This window comes from Rhincodon typus, chromosome 49 (genome assembly GCF_021869965.1).
Source record: "Rhincodon typus isolate 14 chromosome 49, sRhiTyp1.1, whole genome shotgun sequence".
NCBI classification, from domain to species: domain Eukaryota; kingdom Metazoa; phylum Chordata; class Chondrichthyes; order Orectolobiformes; family Rhincodontidae; genus Rhincodon; species Rhincodon typus.
Genome location: NC_063380.1, coordinates 3,958,196 through 3,969,985, shown reverse-complemented (window position 1 = coordinate 3,969,985; position 11,790 = coordinate 3,958,196). Strand labels below are relative to the sequence as shown.

Below are 11,790 nucleotides of genomic sequence, written 5' to 3'. Positions count from 1 at the left end.
TACTCTGTATCTAACCCCATGCTGTCCCTGTCCCTGGGAGTGTTTGAATGGGGGGACAGTGTAGACGGAGCTTTACTCTGTATCTAACCCCGTGCTGTCCCTGTCCCTGTCCCTGGGAGTGTTTGATGGGGGCGACAGTGTAGAGGATGCTTTACTCTGTATCTAACCCCATGCTGTCCCTGTCCCTGGGAGTGTTTGATGGGGGGGACAGTGTAGAGGGAGCTCTACTCTGTATCTAACCCCGTGCTGTCCCTGTCCCTGGGAGTGTTTGATATGGGGGGGGACAGTGTAGAGGGAGCTTTATTCTGTATCTAACCCCGTGCTGTCCTGGGAGTGTATGATCTTTGATCTTCCTCTCACTGAGATGTTGGTAAAAGATTCTTTTCTGCTGATTTCCCTGCGGTCTATAGGTTGGACGGAGTCTGACAGTGTAAACCACCATCTTGTGGTTAAAATGTTCACTTTCTCTGAATCAATGTGTTTGGAATCCTGGCCGAGCAGGGAGCAGAGCGACTGTGTGAAATGTAGGGTCTGGTGTGAACATTCCCCCCTGAGGAAACCACTCCCTCCTTGCGTCAGGAATAACCCATTTCACAAGGATATCCTCAGCCAGGGAATGTCTCGGAATATCTGTGACTTTCAGAAGCAGAACCAAGTTCCTGGTCACTGAGGAAGGAGGGATGGAGAGCCAGGGTCAGTGAGGTTCTGCACAGGAAGATCCCAGAGAGAGAGAGAGAGAGACAGAGAGAGTGTCAGAGTCAATGAGGGGTCTGCAGAGGAAGATCCAAGAGAGAGACAGAGTGTGTGTCACAGTCAGCGAGGGGTCTGCAGAGGAAGATCCCAGAGAGAGAGACAGAGAGTGTGTCAGAGTCAGCGAAGGGTCTGCAGAGGAAGATCCTGGAGAGAGTGTGTGTCAGAGTCAGCGAAGGGTCTGCAGAGGAAGATCCTGGAGAGAGTGTGTGTCAGAGTCAGCGAAGGGTCTGCAGCGGAAGATCCCAGAGAGATGGAAAGAGAGAGAAGTAGAATGGCTCAGTCAGTGTCAGCAAGAGGCCTGCGTACGGACATTACTGAGAAATGGAGGGTCGGAGTCAGTGGGGGTATTTGTAGACACGGGTTCTGAACAGAGCAGCAGACTCGAGCCAGAGGTCTGCCAAGGAAAATCCCAGGAAGGAACAAAGCAGTTGTCAACGTTAGTGTTCGGCTGACAGGACAGAATTCCCAGGTTCCAAAGGAATATATCACGGAGAGCCAGTGACAGAGAGGTGGAGTGGGCATTGGGGAACTGCACACAGAGATCCCAGAGGAAAAGAAATCAGCGGATCTGGCATATTTTTCGAGACTGGTTACGACGCAACGCGAAAAGATTTATGAACAATCTTCTTGTGTGCTGTCCTTTGGGAAGAGTGACCATAATATGATAAACACATGGTTACTGTGGAGAGTGCAGTAACTGAATACAAAACGAGGATCCTGGGTCTAAAGAAAGAAAACCCTACGAAGGTATGAGATGTGAATTACCAGGGATGGATTGGGGTATCTTGCTGTAACTGTGCATAGGGTAATGCTTCATATCTAAAGCATCTGTGCATGAATTAGAACAATTCTTTCTACTTGCGTGTTGCAAAAATACCAGAGAAAACCCGGCCCAGCTAGGTGTCACAAAAGAAATACGAGATGCAATTAGGTCCAAAGAGGTGTCATGTAAAGTAGCCGGAAAAAGAAATAAGCCTGAGGACTGGGAGCAGTTTGGAATTCAACAGAACAAAATGCTTGATAAAGACGGAGGAGATGGAACTTGGAAGTGAAATTGCAGAGAAAATAAAAACTGAGTGTAAAAGCTTCTGTAAATAAATAGAAAGGAAGCAATTAGTACAGATAAGTGCAGGTCCCTTACAGCCAGAAACTGGGGAAATTATAATTGGGAACAAAGAAATAGCAACTGAACACAGACTTTGGTTCTGTCTTCAAGAAAGAGAGAACAAGGGACGAACCCATCTGAGAATGCTTAAGGACGTGACATTACAAATGTCAGATACATCGCTGATGTCTTCCAAAATACTACATTCTGGAGCAGTTCCTAAAGTGCTGAACTCATGTGAAGGAAGAGATTAAATTCATAATGGACTGACTCAGAGCCAGCTGGAACTTGTCTCATGTGCTGGCAGTGAAACCAATGGGTCTCACAGATACTGTATTGATTAATCGCACAGTTACGGTGGGAATAAAGGCTGCACTCATGCTAATCTGAGATTGAAGGAGTTGAAAGTGCACGGTCTGCTCCCGAAATCGGCTCGCTGAAAGGATAGCAATGGGCTTTGTTGACCAACAGAGCCGAGGCAAATCAGGTTTAGTAATGCCAAAAGGGATTTTACGGCGCAGAGTCGTGTGGTTTGGAAGGAAAAATGCACTAACCGCTTTCCAGTGATGAAGCAGTAAAGTCACTGAGGAACTGTGCGATTGTGTTGTTTACATCGACAGGTTGGCTGTTTGTAACCAAACCCGGGGCAGAAGATGTATACCTTTTTACTGTGTTGTTGACTTGTCCACATGAAACCAGTTGTGATTACAGATCTGGCAAAAAGTGAAAGAGTGAAGAGGTAAAGATGACATTTTTGGGGTTACTCTCTGGGACTAGGCGTAATAGGACCTAGAGAAGTGAACGTAAGAGCCTCTTTGGATTTTCCCGTACCTAGGGCGCAATGTGAGATTTCATATTGTGTCAGCAAGAGTGAATTTTATCGTGCGTTTGATCTGAACTTCAGAAATCTTCTGCGTGCCGATGAAAACATTCGACAGTGGATAATGAGACGCTGTCTTGGGTGCACGTCAGTTTGATACATATATCACCAACACTGTGGAGGAAATTGTTATGTGTGTGGACTTTCATTTCGTGAGGACGAACCTCCAACAAGAACTTGCTATTTCTGTCAGGCTCGATCCTCCATTTGTGAAATTTCGAAACCATTCAAGTGCCTGGAAAAGAAGATGTTACGTTGTACGCTTCGTTAAGAGCATGTTCGAAGGAAACTGAGTGAAGTGTTGTGTTTCTGTACAACTCATTGCATGTTTAATGTTGGTATATTGTCACTAATATAGTCAAATAGAATTAGTGTTAAGACAGCTGATGATAGACAATGAAATTGCTGCTGTAAGTTATATTTTCATTCCTCGTTGGAGGGAGGTGTGTGATTTATATATGATTTAATGTTAACTATTTTACAGGTTGCATTTTTAACCACTGAATAAGCTACTGGAAAATTACTTACAAATGGTCAGCTACCTGCATTAGGGATCTGATCTTCAGCCTCCAAAATCTAACACTGTGTCACTTTGGAAATGGGTGATGGTGTATATACCCCCAGATCCTTTGTTTGTGAAGTTTAATATTTAAAAAACCCACAACAAACTCTCTTTCAGGTTCAAACAGGGATGGTTCATCTGAGCATTCAAATCCAGGGGGATCGTGGTCCTAACAGACACACACACTCACATCGTCAGAGACAATCACGATCACACTCACAGAGTTACACACTCACGCACGTACACTCAGGGAAATACTGGTAGACATGATCACACAAATGCACACTCTCAAATACACGCAAGCACACACATATACCCATGCGCGCACACACACACACACACAATCACGGACACACCTATACACTCAAATTTACACACATACAAACACTTACATACTCACACATACACACAAATGTGTACATACTCACACACTTCATGTACACCTGTACTCAGATGTACACAGTCACACATGTGCGCGCACACACGTACAGATGCACAGACACGCACACTTACACACACTCACAGGCACGCACACAGACACACACACACACACTTTCATAGAAACATGTTCCCCCGATGACCCATCAGATTTGATCCCTACCACGTACCCAACAAACCCTTTAATAAGTCTCTGAATCTCCCCAGTGTGCTACCCCACACTGTGTCTACTACCTGGCCATGCCAGTTATTGTAATCCACTACCTCATCCCTGAGGGCCAGGGTGGGGGTGATTTATAAAACCCTGCCCCTCCACACCCACAATACCCCGTGCTATCTCTCACTATACCGGATCCTACCTTACTATCCCCTCCCTCCACAGTCTCTGTCTGCTCTTCATCCCAGACGGCAGTGGGAGGGGGGTGGGTAGGGTTTTGAGACCAAAAGAGGGATAGACATATGAAAGGAGACCAGCAAGGCTGGGGTGATGAGCGAATACACCCCCCCTGCCCCACACAACCCAACCAAGTCTCAGAGTAGCTTCCAGAGGACTGGCGAAGTGTAAACTCCACACCTTTACTCAAAAAGAAATTGGAAGGATATGCCCAGCCATTGCAGACCTGTCGGTTTAACTCCAGTGTTGAGGAAGCAACTTTCGGGATAGAACAGGCATTCCCGTGGATAGAGGTGGGTTGATGAGGAAGCATAGTTGTGAGGGGGACAGTGTGGATCTCCAAAAGGGACAGAGACAAGGTGGTGTAGCAGGTGGGGAGGTGATGGATGAAGGTCAACGTGGAGATGTGTGAGGTGAAGCAGTTGGGTAGGAAGGACATGGGCAGCTGGTACAAAGTAGGGTGGGGTACAATTCTAAAGTGGGTAGAGCAGTAGAGTGTCCCTGGATGTACGTGGGCACGGATTATCGACACTGAGGGGACAGGTGGAGAGCAGTGAATAAAGAGGTCAGTATCCTCAGCTATCTTGAGGATAGGATAAGGTACAAAGGCAAAAGATGCTGAGAGTGTCTCTTGGACCTCAGCTGAGCGAATGTGCACTGTTTTGGGCACCACTCTAGGGGAAAGATGTGAACACTTTCGGAGAGTGTGCAGAAGCGATTTCCCAGAAAAGTTTCCAGGGTCGAGAGCCTTCAAGTGATGAAGGTAGTTGGGAGATGTTCTGACCGTTAACCTTGTAGAGAAGAGGGCTGAGAGACAGATCCGATAGAGCCTGGCTAGAGCAGACAGGGAGAAACCCTTTCCCCTGTGCAAAAAGGCTGGAGAACGGACAGGGCACAGATTTGAAGTGATGTGCTAACACCCCGAATGTGAATTTCAGCTGAGGTGTCAAAACACTGAAACAGAAACAATGTACAGGGGAAAGGCACTAAGTTATAACGCTCTCATTTGGAGACATAATGAAGACCATGGCTCTCTTCTGCACAGTAACGTGTCCATGATTCTGTCAGGCCATCGATTTCGGGTCATCCTTACGGAGTCTCCCCTGCATGGCACCATCAGTGAAGTCACTGGCTCCTCAGTGCCTCCAAGGGCAGTTAGGAACGAGCAACAAATGATGCCCTTTCCAGCGATACCCACGTCCTGCCAACTGATGAACTTTAAAAGTCTCCCGCCCCTTGCAGCGTGTTGTGTTGTGCTCAGGAGTGAACTGGAGTCCTGCCTCAGGATCTGGGCAGTTTAGGAAGGAGGTGAAGGCTTCAGAGAGGGCGGCAGGAAGGATCGAGGATAAAGGGTCCGGGACCAGAGGTTTTCATTTGGTACGGATCGAGGCTGTTCCTTCGCTTTGGGGGAGAGTTGAGGGGGGAGGGTGATGAGGAAGAGAAGTGGGTGAGGGAGAGTTGATCGAGACGTACGAAATGGTGTGCGGAGTAATGAAAGGGGTGGAGTGGGGGGAAGCCGTTCCTGGTCGGTGGGGAGATTGAGAGCCGGAGAGGGGGGGTGATGTTCGTGCTGCAAACGATCGGGAGGGACGGCCGATCGGAGAGACGGGGTCGTTGAGGGACAAAAACAGAAGTTGACGGGAAAATCAGAGGGTAACGTTTCGGGTCAGGTAACCCCTCTTCCTCAGAACCCACAGCAGCTGGGAAAACGCCGGTTTCTATGGAGAAAACATGGGAGGGGGGGAGGGATGGGGTAGGGAGCAAACGATAGGATGGAGCCCGAAAAGAGGGAGAAGAGAGCAGGTGGATTTTGTTCCCGTTCCTCTCCCTGATTTACAGCATCCGCAGTCCTTCTGGTTTTTACTCAGATGTGAAATCGAGGAGTGTGGGGAGGGAATGGGTTCAGTAACGAACGAGACAAAAGGGGGTAAAGCTGTGGGGTAAAAAGGGGGAGAACGGGGGTCTGGTGGTTACCTCCAGCTGGGGGAATGGCAGGCACACAGAAGGGGCTGAACGGATTCCCTCTGTGTGTGACCATTCCCCCAAATCTAAAAGAGAGAAACAGAGGGAAGGGATCTCTCTCCCACTGCAACTCTCTCGTAATCTTCGACCTGTCTGTTTCCTCTCCACCTATCCTCTCCTCTATCCCTCTTCTATCCGCCTCCCACTCTCTCCCTATTTATTTCAGAACCCCCTTCCCCTCCCCCTTTTCTGATGAAGGGTCTAGGCCCGAAATGTCAGCCTCTCTGCTCCTATGATGCTGCTTGGCCTGCTGTGTTCATCCAGCCCTGCACCTTGATGTCTCGGGTTCTCCAGCATCTGCAGTTCCTACTGCCTCTCCTGTATCCTCCCGCCTCCCAAACCATCAGCTTCGATCAAACAGCGACTCCCCTTTGAGGTACAATCTGAAATTAGAAATATTCACAACCGGAATGGCCCGCGGATCCGAATGTGTCTGATCCACAAGGCGTCAAAACCCGAGACATTTAATGCAAAGTTCATTGGTAACTCAGGAACCAGAAGGTGGTCAAACAATCCAACCACACAAAAAAAAAACGATGGACATCATGCAAACCAGAGAAAGCTGCTCAGCAATAGTGAGGCCACTGTTTTCAACATGAGACTGAATTGTTCAACACAGCGTCTCCCTCCCAGTGAGACATCAGAAAAATATTTCACTCTCTCACCCACCTCTGTCAAAGTGAAACAGGGAGAAGCTTCCCAGGGATATTGGTGGATTTTCGGGATGGGCTGCACCGAAAAGGCCGGGATCAAACCCACGCAAACTTTTTGCTCGTGTGCGGGCAACGGCTCCAGACTGGTGCCAGGCCACCCTCGCCCATGTCATGCCAACCGACTCCTTCCCATTCCGCCCTCAATCCCGCTCCCCATCCCACTCCCACTTCGACCTGTAGAGCCCCTGACGCCTCACACAGAGCTGCCTGCGTCCACCCATTTACCCCGACACATGCCACCCTCCCCACCCCCGTGGACCCGTACGGTGCGGAGACAGGCAATTCGGCCCGTCAGGTCCACAGCGACCCGTCTGAAAAGCATCCCACTCAGAACCCACCATACCCCTGTAACTCTGCATTTCCCACGGCCAATCCACCCTAACCCTGCACATCCCTGGGCACTCCGGGACAATTTCCACACGGCCAACCCCACCCTAACCCGCACATCCCTGGGCACTACGGCACAATTTCCCATTGGCCAACCCACCCTAACCCGCACATCCCTGGGCACTACGGGACAATTTCCCATCGGCCAATCCCACCCTAACCCGCACATCCCTGGGCACTACGGGACAATTTCCCATTGGCCAATCCACCCCAACCTGAATATCTTTGGACTGTGGGAGGAAACCGGAGCACCCGGAGGAAACCCACGCAGACATGGGGAGAATGTGCAATATCCACACAGACAGTCACCCGAAGGTGGGATTTAACCCAGGTCACTGGGCATCGTCCTGCCCCTTCATCTTATCCTATTCACCCCCCACCCTTCTCCACCCGATATCCACCCTGTGGTTGTAACTCACAAGCCTGTAATCATTCATTTGAAAGATCACAGGGAACCTCTGAAGTTGTCCAATCTATCAAGAAATTCGAGTAGCCTTTCATTGAGATAACTCTAATAACGAACAGTGCACTGGAAAACACATCTGTAAGTTTGAACACAGACAAAAGCACCAACATATTTCAAACTTTTCGAACAACAAAACAGATGGATGAGCTGGCTGTGAAAATGAAACTGAACGCAATGGGAGCATTTCATTTAGCCAGCTTTGGATTTTGCACGAGATTAACTTTTCACTCCTGTACAATGCAGGATAGCACTTTATCCAGTGGATAAACCACTCGCAGCCTTTGGAGATGTTTCACATGCTCTCTGCTGTTATTCCTCTTGACCATTTCTCAGTGGTTCTTAAACAAGACATGGAAGACAGCGGCTCGAGGCCAGAGGACAGTATGAAGACGAGACGTAGGCCATTCAGCCCATCAATTCTATTCTGCCATTCGACGAGAACGGGCCCATCTGATCATTCCCCACCTCCAGCCTTTCCCCCACTACCCTTCCTTCCCGACTCGATTCAAAACTTAAAAGTTTTCTTGAGGAGACTTGTAGCTCGGGCCGTGGATGGGGTTGGAGCCAAACATTTGGTCACCCTGCGAGGTAACACCGTCAGTGCGTCTCCGGTGAAGCATCGGTGTTTCTGTGCCACTGGTTATTTATATGCCTCGCTTTGCTGGGGAGGTTTGGCGTCACTTCCCTTTCTGTTTCTCACCGGTTTGTATATCGGGTCCAGTTCGATGTGTTTTGTTGGCACAGTCCCAGGTGGGAACGCCAGGAATTCTCTGGCGTGTCTCTGTTTAGCTCGTGACATTTATGGAATGTGTTGTCCCACTCGAGTAAGGATACACAAACACCAATGAGCCACCAAGAGATAGGGCCAGTTCTCTCTGGACTCAACACACACGGACAAAGGAGGACAAAAAATCCACAGTGGACAACCAGATTAAAATCTGTCTCTCTCAGCCTTGACTATGATCAATGACCCAGCCGTCAACAGCTCCTCCACAGTAAATAATCCCACAGATTCGCTCCCCTCAGACAGAAGAAATTTCTCCTCATCTCCGACCCCCTTGTTCCGAGATGGTGCTCCCTTGTCCCAGACTATCCCACAAGGGGCCAATAAAACCTTTCCTGAAACTACCCTGCCAAGTCCTCTAAGAACCTTGTACCTTTCAATCAGGTCGTCTCTTTATCTTCTGTATTCCCACGAACACAGGCCCCAACCTTCTCCTCATAAGACAGTGCCACCATACCCAGGATCAGCTGAGCGAACCTTCTCTAGTCTGCCTCTGAGACCAATGTATATTTCCATTGAGATAAGGGACCCCCCCAGAAACTATTTACAGAATTCCGGCGCCTTGTGTAGATTTAGCAAAACCTCCTGACTATCTCGAAGAGAATGAAACAAAACGAAGGCCAGAAAACAATCTGTTTCCCTTCCCCATTTCTTGCTAAACCCAGACGCTGGCTTTATGTGTTTTGTGGGTGAGGACTTCCAAACCCTTCTCTGCTCTAGCTTTCTAAAACGTGTCTCATAGTGGGGCAGGCGATGGCGTGGTGGGATTATCGCTGCCCTGTTTAACCTAGAGACCCAGGTAACATCCTGGGGACGCGTGTTCAAATCCTGCCACGGCACATGGGGTGATTTACAATTCTATAAAAATATCTGGAATTAAGAATTTAACGATGACCATGAATTTGTTGTTGAGGAAAAACTCATCCGGTTCACTAATGTCCTTTAGGGAAGGAAACTGCCATCCTTACCTAGTCTGGTCTACATGTGACTCCAGACCCACAGCACTGTGTTTCACTCTGAGCTGCCCTCTGGGGCAATTAGGGAGGGGCAATAAATACTGGGTCTGACCAGTAACATCCACATCCAGTGGATGAATGAAGATAAAAGCTGTCTGGAGGGAAGCCTAGTTCTGAAGGAAGAAGGTCAATGATCTTATCAGGTTAAGTACCAAGGTGTTGTCTCTGAGAGCTCACCCTCCCTCTATCTCTGTCCCTGTACCCACCTCTCGGATGAGCGGGCAGTGCGCAAGTCCAGAGGCATCGGCGGGGGGTTGGCTTTGGTAGGATGCCCACATTCCCAAAACGTTTCACTGAGGCTTCGAACATTTTCCCCTCCCACTCCCAATCCACCTCCACGTGCCCCATCCTTCACCTCCAAGCTACCCACTCTCTCAGGGCACCCCCTCCATGCCAATTCCTCCCTGTTGGCCGTTATACCTCCACCTCTCCCTCTCACTCACTCTCTCCCTCTCCCCAACTCCCTCCCTCCCTCTCACCCACTCTTCCCTTCCTTCCAACACCCTCTACCCCCGCAACGTCCCCTCCCCACAACACTCCCTACCCCCACCAAGACCCCCTAACACCCCCTACCTCCCCAACAGCCCCTACCACCCCCCAACACCCCCTACCACCCCCAACACTCCCCTACCTCCCCAATACCCCCTACCCCCCCCCCAACCCCCCCTACCCCCCCCCATCACTCCCCTAACACCGCCTACCCCCCCAACACCCCCTACCACGCCCCAAAACTCAGTGGCAAGGAGAGATGGAAGGAATAGGAGCCTGGCACCTCTGGCCAAGTGGACCGGGCACGAGGACGGAGGGCAATGCCAGGCAGGGGGAAGCTGTGAGCATCCACGTTGGCTCAGGGAGAGAGAGAGAGGCACGAAGAAAGGAACCCAGGGGTACCCAGGGTGGATCCAGTCAGAGCAGACCCATTGACAAAGACACATGGTGATGGCTGCCCAGTGTAACCCTGCCCCCGTCGGGGTGGCGGGGGGGGTTTTGGACGGTCCGGAGGGGCTGCTGCGTTTCGGGCACCAATTCCATGGGTGCAGGTACATACGGCCGGTGCCCCAGGGTGGGGGTCCGGGGCAAGTTGGGGGGGTGGGGGGGTCGACGTTTCGGGTGTGGACCCTCCGTCAGCAAAGGGGTAGGGTCCCCGACGCGAAACGGCAACCGTCCCGGCTCCTCTGATGCTGGCCCTGGGTTCCTCCAGCTCTGACCCTGTTTGTTGTCTCTGAATCCAGCTTCTGCAGATCTGACCATCCCCATTTTCCTATTCCCCCCGCCCCGGCTCCTGAGTGAGGGACGAATCCGCTGAGCGAGGGCCTGGAGGTGGGGATCGGCTGAAGGTTCCCTTTGATCACTGGCTGATCCCGATGAAGAAGACTCCCACACGGACAATTTGATCAGAGACTTCAAACTCAGGCAGGTACGGCCTGGCCCCGAAACCCCTCGGGAGATGGCTCTCCGGTTCAACATCCCTTTCAGAAGGAACAAAGTCTGTTTGACATGTTATTCAGACCGATGCTCTCGCTGGCCCGCACTATCAATAAAGTCACATCGCTGCTTTCAACGGAGAGAGGTTTATTGTCGCAATTAATCAGAATCATTGCTCCCAATTCCACACCAGTCCCCACTGGGCCCATAAAGTGAAACATCGAGGTGTCTGCCAACTACTTTATAAAGATTTAAAAGGTCTCTCTCATCGGGCTGTGCATTCCAGACCCTCCCCAACGACCCTGCAGACAACAAAACCTTTCCTTCTCAAATCATCTCAAAGCCCCATTCCTTTGGAGCTGGAGGTTTCTCTCCCCATTATTGACCGCTCAGCTCAATGGGGAAAACACAGGCGCCCTGATGCAAACTTTTAATTGCTCTCCAGTTTCAGGAGTTGTGTCAATTTACACACAAGCCAAGGAAGAATAATTGCGAGTCGCGAGTGCACACAACCCACCTCCCTCCCTCCGTTTCTCTGCCTCTATGTGTCCCTCATTGTCTCCCTGTCACTGTGTGTCAGTGTGGGTGTGGGTCAGTGTTAGTGTGTGTCTGTGTCACTATTAGTACCATTGTCTGTCAGTGTGCAAGGGTGTGTGTGTGTATATACCAGTATCACAGTGTGTTAGTGTGTGTCTGTGTCGCTGTCAGTACCATTGTCTGTCAGTGTGCGAGGGTGTGTGTCTGTATGTACCAGTATCACAGTGTGTTAGTGTGTGTCTGTGTCACTGTCAGTACCATTGTCTGTCAGTGTGCGAGGGTGTGTGTGTGTATATACCAGTATCACA

At 50.1% G+C, this 11,790-nt stretch overlaps 1 protein-coding gene across 1 annotated transcript in view; it reads right to left on the bottom strand.

Moving 5' to 3' along the window:
• The window catches only part of LOC125488088 (serine/threonine-protein kinase 36-like), a 31,023-nt gene that overhangs the window by 4,405 nt on the left and 14,828 nt on the right, over positions 1–11,790 (bottom strand). The window lies entirely within an intron of this gene.